The 13,096-nt window shown below is 48.1% G+C and overlaps 1 protein-coding gene across 1 annotated transcript in view; it reads right to left on the minus strand.

Moving 5' to 3' along the window:
- Window positions 1-12,680: 12,680 nt before the first annotated feature.
- Window positions 12,681-13,096, minus strand: part of LOC114585186 (putative FXYD domain-containing ion transport regulator 8) — a 39,580-nt gene continuing 39,164 nt past the window's right edge. Inside the window, exon 12 of the mRNA XM_077919805.1 lies at window positions 12,681-12,884. The gene's annotated coding sequence lies outside the window, so the exon portion shown is untranslated. The remainder of the gene's footprint in view (window positions 12,885-13,096) is intronic.

A 13,096-nucleotide genomic window follows, 5' to 3' on the forward strand; every position in this document is an offset into this window, starting at 1 on the left:
ACAAGGTATAACAAAATTTAAATAGTAATATAAACAATATGCTTGTTAAATCACATATTAATGAACAGACTTATCAATGGATTATCAATGGATTGTTTGATGTTAAAGAAGAAGCCAGATGAAAGTAAAAATCACACATTTCCAAAATTAAGCATCTTGACTCCAGCAACAGCCCTTAAACAATACCCCATCTTGTAATAATAATAATAATTTATTATTTATACCCCGCCCATCTGGCTGGGCTTCCCCAGCCACTCTGGGTGGCTTCCCAAAAAATATTAAAATACTGTAATACATCAAACAACTGTAATACATCAATGATCTCTATGCACCAGGTTCAACCTTTATATAGCTTGAGTTTGTCAGAAGGTAGAAATGATCAGGATAGAGAGAGAAAAGGCACAGGAAATCAGTCCAGAACATAGTCCAGAGACAAGATTAGGCAATGGTCCAAGCTCAATGCCACAGGGAGTCCAAACAATGTACAGCAAGGTTCAAGAGCCCAAAACCTGCACTGGTCCCTCCAAGAACAACTGCAGCTGAATAACCACCGTCGTCTTTAGCATCTTCCTCCTCCAATAGCACCATTGTTATCAATGAAGGCATAACTGTCCTTAATGGCTAGGAGTGCCTTTTACCTTTTCTTGTTGGGAAGCTGCAGGTTATACAGAACATGGTGGCTGGAGTGCTTTACGGAGTAGCCTACCACAACCATATTTTACCAGTTCTGAAGGAGCTGCTTTGGCTACCATTTTTTTTTACTGAGCCACATTTAAGGTGTTCTTGCTGACGCAAAACTCTGTACAATTTGGAGGGCTAGATATCTGAAGGAACACCTTCTCCCCTAATAGACCTGACCAATTGCTAAGATCATCAGAGGTGGCTGTCCCAGCAAGTGTAAGCAGCAATCCAAGGAAATGCCTTTTCTATGGAGGAACCAACTCTCTGGAGCTCCCTCACCTCTGAAAAGAGACAGGATGAGTGTTTGATGCCATCTTTAAGACCCACCCTTGCTGGTTACTGATTCCCAGCTTGGATTAAGAGGTAGAGCTGGAAACAGTGGGTGACATATTGCAGGTCTTTAATACGCTGCTTTTTGTGTGCTGCTCTGGTATCTCTCAGGTTCCCTAGGCTTTGGCAGAAGGTGTCATCTGAGGAGAAGAGGGTCTCCTTTCAAAGCCATTCTCTTCTTTGGTTTCTCTCTGGTGTCCAGTTCCAGTGATACCTCCTTTCCTAAAGGGAGCTGTGGTAACTTTAACCCCCTATGAAATGGAATAGGTACACACGATGACAAGGGGCTCTGGGCATCTCTGGGCCACGATCGCTGGCAGGGGAGATGGCGCCTCCCTCGCTCGCTCGCTCTCCCCATCTGCGCCCGACACAGAACCCTGCTAGGTCTTCCATGGCGGAATAAATGAATGTTTGCAAAGCACTTTTGAGACCTGGGGCGGAAGGTGTTGGCGCTCCACGAGAGGCAGCCTCCGTCTCCAGATCTAATCCCCTCCCCCAGAGGGCTGAGGCTCAAACGCTCGGCAGAGGCAGGAGGCTGGGGCAGATGGCCTCTCCTCAGGAGGGTGGGGGATTAATTATTTTCTTCCAAGAAAAACAAAAAGCTGCATTTAATTTACAGAAGCAGGAAGAATATGATAGAAATTGACCAATTAATCGTGCCTATGCCAAAGCCTCACAGCTGAGGGCATCGGAGCAGCTCTCGCCCCTGCCCCCTTGCACCTTAGACAAAAGCTCCGCGCGCGCTGAGCGCTGGGCAGGCAGACAATGCGCTCCCGGGTTGCCTTTCGAAGGGGGTTTCCAGACGGGGCTCATCCCAGGGTCGTTGCTTTTCCGCTGGAAGCTGCGTGCAGATCTGCAATAGACTCATGGCCGTAGCCAAGGGGGAGCAGTTGCCCCCCCCCCCAAGTAAAACAATAGAAATAATTAACTAACGTACCAATCACATCGGTTCTGCCCCCCCTCCTAACAAAAGTCCTGCCGCCCTAACAAAAAATCCCGACGTGTACCCTACGTGTTCATCCCGGTGTACCCCATCTGCCCTACTGCGTGTCACCTTGCTGGGCGGGCGAGGAAGGGAAGCTCACCTCCGCATCTCATGTTTTAAAGTCACTTTTCATCCATTTCTATACATTATTTTGGCAATTTGCACTGAAATGTTTTTTTTTCTTCCCATAATTCCAGCGCTACTAGTTCGATGTTAGAAAGCAGAAGAAATTAGAAGACTCCGCGGGGGGGGGGGATTAACACAGTGGTGGGACCAATCAGAAGGACCAAAAGGCAGCATCGGGTGTGTGTGTAAAAATCAGTTGTTAACTTTGCACTAAAATGCTTTTTCGTTTGAGCCATTTTGTGCAAATAATTTAATATTTTAAAACAATAATAAACACAAGCACGTGTTAAAAGGTTGATTTAAAACACCACCACCTGGCTATAACTGCTTAGCCCGGAAAGAGGCTTCCACGCCCAAGGACCTCACAGCTTTTACAAGCCGGAAGACTAGCTCGGCGCCGAGGCGATCCACGTGGAATGTACTGCTTTCAAAAAGCAGGATTTTCTGCAGTTGGAGGGGGGAAACGGAACGAGCACAGCGAAAGCAACCTTTTGTTGACGTTGTCGTGTAGCTGCCTAGCAAAGGATGTTCGTTCCCTAGAGGAGAGTGGGGCGGGTCATGCAAAACACAACTGGGGCTCTCCAGCCTTGGGTTACTTTCCCTTAAGTAACAAGCAGGGGATGCTAAGCTAGCTAGCTCCTTAAAGCACTATCAAGTTGTTTTTTACCCTTTTAGCTCATTGTTGTTGCTTAGTCGTTTAGTCGTGTCCGACTCTTCGTGACCCCATGGACCAGAGCACGCCAGGCACTCCTGTCTTCCACTGCCTCCCGCAGTTTGGTCAAACTCATGCTGGTAGCTTCGAGAACACTGTCCAACCATCTCATCCTCTGTCGTCCCCTTCTCCTTGTGCCCTCCATCTTTCCCAACATCAGGGTCTTTTCCAGGGAGTCTTCTCTTCTCATGAGGTGGCCAAAGTATTGGAGCCTCAGCTTCACGATCTGTCCTTCCAGTGAGCACTCAGGGCTGATTTTCTTAAGAATGGAGAGGTTGGATCTTCTTGCAGTCCATGGGAGTCTCAAGAGTCTCCTCCAGCACCATAATTCAAAAACATCAATTCTTCCGTGATCAGCCTTCTTTATGGTCCAGCTCTCACTTCCATACATCACTATTTAGCTCAGTATTTCCTTTCAAAATCCCATCCAAACCCACGGGGCAGAAACAGGCTGGGGCAAAGCAGTACCACGTATTTCAGAGCAGAGGCAACGATATCCTTGTCCCTGGTGCTATTTGTCAATCTTTGGTAGGCCAAAGAAAAGCTTTTTTTTTCCTGCCAGAAAAACCTACCAAAGAAACTGAGCAGAGGAAGAGGGCAGGTTGCATTAGCACGCATCCTTAAGGGTTACACTGCCACTTTTATTTTTTTTTTAAATCTGAAGTCGCATTATTAGGACCAACAAAAATGCCACAAAACAGTGAGCAAACTTTGAATTCCCTAGAACTGTTCTGATTGTTAGCCAAAGCAGTTGTGCTGGTTGGGTCCTGGTGCTGGTGGGGTATTGAGAAAAAGGCTGGCTTGATATTAATGTAAGTCATAAATCTCTGCATTGTTCAAAAGTTATTTTTTTGTTGTGTAGTCTTAGAAGGGGCATAGCAAGGGGGTGTTGTCATGGTCACTGCCACCACTGAATTGAAAGCAGCTTCAGAGTAGTCTTTCAAAGCCAGGAGGAGGAGGAAGAGGAGGAAATATTAAGAATATAAAAACATCTAGTCCAGCATCCTGCCCTTGGGAAGCCTGAAAGCAGGATTTGAGCACAACAGCGCTCTCCCCTCCTGCAGTTTCCAGCAAACAGTGTTTATTTTATTTTTTTTATTAAAGTTTTTCTTGTTTTACAGAAGTATGTATAATGTCTCTCGTATTTTTTCCATGTAATATTTTTACAAATCAGTTTCATTTGTTGAGACATTAGTGGGGGGGAAGGGGTGGAGGGGAGGGAAGATGGGTGGGGGTGGGGTCAGGTGGCGATGTTTCTATTTTGCTTAATGTATGTAGGGTTTCGTGTCAGCGTTGCTCGTGCCGGTTCTCTGCTGTTCATTTGTGTTTCTTTGGTGGTGAGAGAGGTTGGGGTTGGCCTAGGGTGTGGTTGTTTGTTTGTGATTGGCTGTGGTGATCTTTGTTTTTGTGTGTGAGTGGGGTGGGTGGGTGTTTTGGATCAGGTTAGCCATATTGATCTGTATGCTGTTGGTGGGTTATTGTCATTGTCTTGTTGGGCTGTGTATGTGATAAACGGGAGCTATCCCGGGGTAAAGGCATCTTCTTCTGTTTGTCCCTGTGTCAGTTTCAGTTTATTGGTTAATTTTTCTAGTAAGGCTGTTTCCCATACTATTTGGTACCATTGAAGGTACAGCTTAGCCATTGTGGTTAGTAGTCACTGATAGCCAACACTCTGCTTCACTGGATTTCCCCGAGTTCTATCGTGTTCTCTTTTGGATAGTCTCACAATCCCTTTTTGTTTTAACCACCCTGACAAATTCAGCAAACTCCAGCAAACTTAGCCACTTCATTGTACAGCCCAGCGCCTTAGTGTTGAGCTGTGTGTGTGTGTGTGTGTGTGTGTGTGTGTGTGTGTGTGTGTAAGTGTGTAAGAGAAAGAAATTGTGTTTCCACTAAGCCCACATCTACTTTGGATTACGTACTTCCAGAGTGCATGCCACTCTTCCTACACAATTTGAATGCAACTCTAAGGAATATCAGGAGCTGCCATATACAAAGTCAGACTGCAAGTCCCTCTAGCTCAATTACAGGCAGTGGCTCTCCAGGAGTTCAGGCAGGGGTCTCTCCTTAAGGATTGAACCAGGACCTTCTGAATGGAAAGCAGATACGCTTTCAGTAAGCCATGGCCCTCCCCCAAATTCAGTTGGCACAATTTGTGAGTGAATTTATAGGGGCTCTGAAAGAGCCTCAGCAATTGGGGGGTGGGCACAGGGAAGAAATCAGCTAAGGCACATACTCCCCTAGAGATCCAAAGCTGTTTGGCTCTTGAGAATTATCATAGGCTCACCAGCCAAAAGCTGTATATTATAGTTTTTCCTCAAGAGGTACCATCTTTCCAGTTATGCACTTTAAATATCTTGTCCTACTCTGACTTCTAGGGTGAGACTTGGTTTTGTAAACTTTAAATGGATAGGCATTTGGGAGGAGGCACTGCTGTGTCTGTGGCTTGACCCCTGGTGCTCTGCCCCTCTCCGTCAGCTCTCAGGTCCCCAGGGCCCCCTCTACAAGGAGATTAGTTTGGCTTCTTCCAGTTGAACCCTAATGATCGCTCATCTTTGAGTTTAGTTGCTGATCCTGGGCAGATGGTCTCAGGAGGTATCAGGTCACAGAGTTTGTGGCTCACATGAGCCCCACCTGGCTGGTCTGCAATGGGGCACACACACACACCCCTCCCTGGGCTGTTCACTTCACCTGCTATTGACACTAGAGCAGCTTGTGGGTAGGAAGCAAGTTGAGGTGGATAGGGTAACGCAAATGCTGTGCTGCATGCCATCTGGTGCCCAGACAGCACTCCCCACCCCCCACCCTGCTTAGGAAATCCAGCCAAGGCTTTTCAGCCCCCTTAATCTGTTCACTTCAAGCAGCAAAGGACCCAGCCAGTGGGCCGCCCCATCTATGTGGATTAGAGGGATGATGTGGGGCCCAAGCATGGATGGAAGATGAGCAGAAGAGGATGCAGAGAACTGGCCACATTTGGAGCGTGGAAAGGAATCTTTGTTTTGAGGCTGCAGCCACCTGGGGGAAATGATCCCTTATTATTTTTGAGATGGTGACATTCTCTTGCTTAGGACAGTTCAGTTTTGATGGCACATCGAATTCTCAGAAAGCACACACATTATTTTGGATCAACTGGTAGATGAGGGGGGAAAATCAGTTTTAATAAGTCATCTCCCATTTCTTGTATATAAAATTGGGTTTGTTATTAGCTTCAGGGGCAGGGTTGCGTCTCCTAGAGAATAGGCATGGGGGGGGGGTCATCCAGTTTCCACTTTGGGGATGGAGTCTTCTGCACCCTTGTTTCCATTGCCAAATACTGTATTTATAATGATTCACTAATGACTCCATCAGTGAATATGAGGCAACTCCAAGGGGCTAAAGGGTCTTCGCCCCTTCAAAAATATTAGAGGAGGCTGGGTCCATCAAAAGTTCATTAGCGTTGCCATTCAAATGGTGTGTGTGCACTACATCATGTGATCTATTATGCAGGGCGGGGCTTGCCTGCCCCCCAATATTTTATTCAAGTTGGCACCTCTGATCAGTGACATCACTTCCCATCCCTGCAGAGAAACCTCAGAGATATTTTAGCCAGCAGTTTGCTTGCTCAATGGATGTATCTATCTCTGAAACTTTGCCCACCCCTTGAGAAATACACCCCATGGAACTTGCTTTAACTATGACAAGGTCAGAGAACAAATCACGCCTTCCTCCTGCCCTCTTTGCTTAGGGTACAAATTAGACCAATGTTGTTGTTGTTGTTGTTTAGTCGTTTAGTCGTGTCCGACTCTTCGTGACCCCATGGACCAGAGCACGCCAGGCACCTCTGTCCTCCACTACCTCCCGCAGTTTGGTCAAACTCATGCTGGTAACCTCGAAAACACTATCCAACCATCTCGTCCTCTGTCGCCCCCTTCTCCTTGTGCCCTCCATCTTTCCCAGCATCAGTGTCTTTTCCAGGGACTCTTCTCTTCTCATGAGGTGGCCAAAGTACTGGAGCCTCAGCTTCACGATCTGTCCTTCCAGTGAGCACTCAGGGCTGATTTCCTTAAGAATGGATGCGTTTGATCTTCTTGCAGTCCATGGGACTCTCAAGAGTCTTCTCCAGCACCATAATTCAAAAGGATCAATTCTTCGGTGATCACCCTTCTTGATGGTCCAGCTCTCACTTCCATACATCACTACTGGAAAAACCATGGCTTTAACTATACGGACCTTTGTTGGCAAGGTGATGTCTCTGCTTTTTAAGATGCTGTCTAGGTTTGCCATCGCCTTTCTCCCAAGGAGCAGGCGTCTTTTAATTTCGTGGCTGCTGTCACCATCTGCAGTGATCAATTAGACCAATACTCCTCATCAAATGCATTGCTCCTTTCTCTATAGCAAATACCAAGTTTGCATTAAGGCAACCTGCTCTGGGAACCACCTATTCCCCTTCCTGGTTAGAAGCAGGATGGTGACAAGTACACAAAAATTTGAATATTCAACTCCTTTTGTTAATGCTCTTGTTTGAATATATAAACCAAACTTTAAGAAGCTCTGGATAACATAATGTGCCTAGCTTATAATTTGCAATTCATAGTTTGTGAATTCTCCATGTTATTTAAACTCCCTTCCTTTACACAGCAAGGAAGCCAAGCAGTGACTTCAAGAGACTCCCTGCAATGATACAGAAAGGAGAGAAGGTGTCATGCTGATGGCACCACACCCCAAATACCTGAACAATTGGGCTTGGGGCCAAATTAGGCCTACCAAGGGTCCTCATTTCCCCTACCTCCCCCACACCTGATATCAGTGATGGGGCAGGTAAATCTATCGCTGCAATTGGGTGTGTTCAGAGTACCGTATTTTTCGCCCTATAGGACGCACTTTTTCCCCTCCAAAAATGAAGGGGAAATGTGTGTGCGTCCTACGGAGCAAATGCAGGCTTTCGCTGAAGCCTGGAGAGCGAGAGGGGTCTGTGCGCACCGACCCCTCTTGCTCTCCAGGCTTCAGGAAGCTATCCGCAAGCCTTGGGAGCCCATGGGAGTTCCCGCCGGGCTCCCACGGCTTGCAGAGAGCTGCCTGCATCCCAAAGCCTGGGGCGCGCTGAGCTCAGAGCGCCCCAGGCTTCGGGCTTCGCGCAGCTCTGCACAAGCCGTGGGAGCCCGGTGTGACTTCGCGCTGGGCTCCCACGGCTTGCGGAGAGCTCCCTGCATCCCTGAGGATAGCAGCTTGTTCTGGGGCTGGGGTCAGGGTTGGGGGAAGCCCCCCCCAAAAACCTAGGTGCGCCCTATGGGCCGGTGCGCCCTATGGGGCGAAAAATACGGTATACATTCCTAGTTGTTCCTCGGCAAGCAGGGATTGCCCTTGCTGATTTTAAACTTTGCCTAAGGTAAAATTTTAAGGCATTCCAGCGTATGTATAGAAGGCCAGCATTTCCAGCATAAGTTTTGTTTAAAATGTCCTGGGGAAAGATGGATCTGGAGTCAAGGAAGCAGAGGCCGGCTTACAAGGGGAGAATGTCTGAGACCGGGGCTATGGACTCCTGGGCAAAATGTATACCCAGGCTGACCTCTAGTGGCCCTCAGCTGAACACCAACCCTTTGTTTCACACATCTAAAAGCTTCTGTATGAACTTAGTGGGAGAGTCTGCCAATGGAAACCATAGGGCCGCTGCAGCCTCCCTAATCATAGCACATGGTTTGTTACCTTACTCAGTTTGTGTATACATGGGGCAATCTTTTTAATTTAGTATGGATTTTTAGGAGTTCTAAGTTGTAGCCTGGAGGGACGCAGGGGGCGCTGTGGTCTAAACCAGTGAGCCTAGGGCTTGCTGATCGGAAGGTCGCAGTTCGAATCCCCGCGACGGGGTGAGCTCCCGTTGTTTGGTCCCATCTCCTGCCAACCTAGGAGTTTGAAAGCACGCCAGTGCAAGTAGATAAATAGGTACCGCTCCAGCGGGAAGGTAAACGGCGTTTCCGTATGCTGCTCTGGTTTCTCCAGAAGCGGGTTAGTCATGCTGGCCACATGACCTGGAAAAACTGTCTGCAGACAAATGGCGGCTCCCTCAGCCAGTAAAGCAAGATGAGTGCCTCAACCCCAGAGTCGTTTGTGACTGGACTTAACTGTCAGGGGTCCTTTACCTTTACCTTTAAGTTGGAGCCAGCGCCACTCTGGAAGGTGTGGTAAAAGGGTTTCCTCCCTGCCAGCCACCAGAGAGCCTTGTTGAGTGCTACACAGACACACCCCATTCCATTGTGCATCTCAGGGTGGCCTGGGGCTCACCCCAGCTCTGGAGGTCAGAGAAAGCATGTTTTAAATTGTGCACCTCTTTAAGCTGAAGGTTGAGCTGGGAGTTTGTGGCTGGAAGGGAACTGAAGAAGAAGCGGCTGGCTGGCTGGCTGGCTGGCTGGCTGGCTGGCTGGCTGGCTGGCTGACTCATTGGCTATGAGGGTTAAAGGCCAGAGGAGACAATACTGGCATCGTGGGAACAAAGGAGGCATCTTCTCTCTTTGGCAGGAAAGGTGGGAAGGAAATGAATTTTCTTTCCTATGACCTTCTTTTTGGTTAATGAATGTTTTGATGTTGTGGTACTCAGACCCCACCTCGTCTGTATACTGTTCCCTTCAGTAGCCAGGCAAATATCACTTGAGAAGTTTGCAAACAGGGCATAAGGACCAGAGACATCCCTTGTTGTTTGTCCCTGGAAGCTGTCATTCAGAGGTAGACTGACTCTGAATGTGGAGTCTCCATCTGGCTAGCAAGGCTGATAGGAAGGATGTCTGTTGATAGAGCAGGTAGGAGGGCCAGAAGGAAGGTGCAGTAGGCCTAGCTTGACTTTTCACCCCCCACAGACACACACACTGTTCATGTAAATGTGCCTATTTCCAAGTTAGTATATTGCACTCAGAAGTGTCGAAAGTCTTCAGAAAGGGCTGTAGCTCAGTGGTAGAGTACATACTTTGCATTCAGAAGGTCCCAGGTTCAATCCCTGGCATCTCCAACTGGGAGAAAATCCCATCTGAAACCCTGGAGAGATGCTGCCAGCCAGCATAGACAATACCGAGCTAGGTTGACTGGTAGTCTGGCTCAGCAGAAGGCAGCTTCTGTTCTAACCTGATGCAAAAAGGGAGAGTCCTCTGCCTTTTCAATAGCTGTGCAGATGACATCGGCCCAAGCATTAGGCAGAGAGAGACATTTGCCTTAGGCAGCAGAAGTTAGGTGGCAGCCATCTCTCTCTCTCTCTCTCTCTCTCTCTAACACACACACACACACACACACACACACACACACAAAACAAAACACATATCCATTCTTCCTGAACCCCTTAGGCCACGTTATCCCCAACCTTTCCAGACCCAGGACCTACTTTTTACCCACACATCCATTTGGGACCCATCTCTTAATCTTTTACCATATATTTGCATGGTGGTAGTGCCTCTGTTGCGATCCAACTTGGATCAGGCCTTGACCCACTACTGGGTCCATCCATTGAAAATATGAGCCATGTGTGCTACAGGCACCTCCTAAAAGGGCCTCCTGCCACCCATGTACACTGGAGGGTGTTGTGCCACCCCATTACTCATGTTGAAGTGAGAGTCAATGGCCACGCCTCTCCTTTGGTTCAGCCTACAAAATGTCCTGGGGCAGGAGGAGGCGGCGGCTCTCCTGCAGTTCACCATCAGTCTATGCTGTCTTCCTCGGTCCTCTTTTCCACCCCAGTCTGCAACAGAAAAGCTGCAGCAGGAGACCAGCCAAGGGGCCCACATGTGCAGAGAAGTGCAGCTGTGACCAGGCAACTGACCCATCAGCATTTCCATCACAAACAGCTCCGTTTATCACAAGGAGTTTTCTGTGAGAATTCTATCCACAGGAACATTTGCAGTGAGTATCTCAGCTGTGTCTCCTCTGCACTCCTCCTTCCAACTCTTTGGGGGGAAATGCTTCTTTGTAAGGACCAGATCTATCCTACCCACCCCAGGTACTGTATCTTGCCCCCAACATGCACACGTTTAGCGCCCAGCCATTAACAGCCATTTGGGTGTCTGGCAATGGCCTGAATATGCAGTTCTAAACCTCATGCTCATCTGAAGCTCAGGTACCAAGATGTAAGATGTAGTTGAGGGGGTTGATTAGAATCATAGAATAGTAGAGTTGGAAGGAACCCCTGCCATGCAGGAAACCTTTGCCCTATATGAGGGTTGAACCTAGAACCTTGAGCTATCCATCTCGCTTGCTTAAGGTGGCCCAGAGACATCACTCTCATCCAACTGCAGTACATTTCACACTTTATGGAAGGGGGGAGTGTTGGCGACACGTTGCCAAAGACTGGTCATGGAGGACAGCACACACATTGGAATTTCTGCACAAGCTCCATTTGGAAAGAATGTCACAAAGCAGGCTCCTGCTTTTGTCAGTTAGCTTGAAAACATAAGGACACAGCTGTTGGGAGAGTGGCAGACACCAGGTGGCAGCACCAGTCCGTCTTTGCCAGGCCTGGCCAGACTACCGGTAGTTTGTCATTTGGAGTTTCAAATGTGGAGGGGGGTGGCAGAGGGGAGAGAGGTGCCATTACAGGGAAACACACAAACACCCTCGGCACAGAGAGTACAGGATTCCAGTGTGAGCATCCTGTCTGACATTGCAAGGGATCCTGCTAAGGGATTCCTCTGGAGCACACCTGGCTGCTTCACTAGTGCCCCTAAACACCTAGTTTGGGTTGCTTCTATAGCTGCTATGCTACTGGCAGTTTTCTTTGCAGTCCCTGCTCATTCTCTGTGTAGAGAGGAGGCAGCAGCATATTCCCTGACCCGACCAGCAGGCCTATATGTTCTATAGGCATCCAGCAAAAATAATAATGTCTGAGAACCACCTGGGAGCTGGCAGTATGTATGCGTGCAGTGTGGGTTTTGCTTTAGGAATTTCACCCACAAATTTTCCTCTTCACTTCTTCTGTGAATCCTAGATTTATGGTGTAGATTCACTCTGATAAGCAAACACAGTATCTCGTCTCAGCATAAAGATTATCCCACATTTATTGTGAATAAGATTTTGTGGACTGGAGTCCCCTTTATCTGATTTACTATATAATAAAAACTCTTTCCCAGCCTGCTCTTTAGGTCTTTAGAATGGCAACTCCCATTATCATTGCTGACTATCAGCTATGCCTGCTGCTGCTGCTGCAAGTTGGGCAGTTCGGCACCAGGTTTGGGAAGGCTGTTTTAAGGTGCTCCAAGACTCTCCACTGCTGCTTGTGCTACTACATACACTAACACAGCTTTGGCTGCTCTGAAAGTTCAGTCCCAATAAGCCCACAGAAGTCACACTCCAATTGGGCATCACTCACAAACAGGAATCTGCCTTATCCTGAGTCAGATCGTTGGTCCATCTAGCTCAATATCATTGATGCTGATTGGCAGTAACTCTCCAGGGTTTCAGGAAGGGGTCAGGAGACATTCCCAACCTTACCTAGAGATACTAGCGAGGACTTGGGACCTTCTGCATGCAAAGCACGTGCTCCATCACTGAGCTATGGCTCCTCCCCAAACAACTAAGAAAGAGAGAAAGAGAAATAAATGCCTTTTCACCTGGCAAAGCTGGGATCTTGGCCTGCACACACTTCCTCCAGTGTACCTGGTACAGAAGGGGAGGTGATGCCAACTGCTCTTCATTATATGGTAGCAAGAACTGGCGCTGCTCCCAGCGAGCTGAGGGGTGCTTCTCAGCCAAGGAGCCCTTGTGCCCAGTGGCCATGATGGGGTCAGGATTGAGATGGCCCCAGACCTGGACACATCTGGAACAAATGGAGAGGAGGCAGAGAAATTGGATAAAGAGCAGTTGCCCCTCCCTTCTGCACAAACAACACAACAAATGTCACTCTTCCCTAGTGGACATTTTATTAAATAAAGCACAGAAGAAAGCAATCTGTTTTACAGAAAGAGAATTCCAGGCAGACTGGGTGCAGCTCCGAAATCAGAAAGCTGCTCTGTTCATTTGTCGAGTGCAAAAGATTTGGCTGCTGTGATGGGCCTATCCCTTTGGCTCCAGCAGGGACCTCATCGGCTGGTCAGAGGAGTGCTGCAAAGGGGGAGAGTGGAAGACATAAAATGTTGGTGAACCACCCTTAACCAAGCTGTACATGCCCCCACCATCCTTCCCTCCATGTCTGTTGCTTCCCCCATGACTCAATTTTAGAAGTTCTTTGAGAGCAGGGATCTTCCATTGTTGCTCCTGCAGCTCTGTGAGGCGCCAAGTATTCTGGCAGGGCAGTATAAAGAGATAAGAGGATC

This window comes from Podarcis muralis, chromosome 15 (genome assembly GCF_964188315.1).
Source record: "Podarcis muralis chromosome 15, rPodMur119.hap1.1, whole genome shotgun sequence".
Lineage (NCBI taxonomy): Eukaryota > Metazoa > Chordata > Lepidosauria > Squamata > Lacertidae > Podarcis > Podarcis muralis.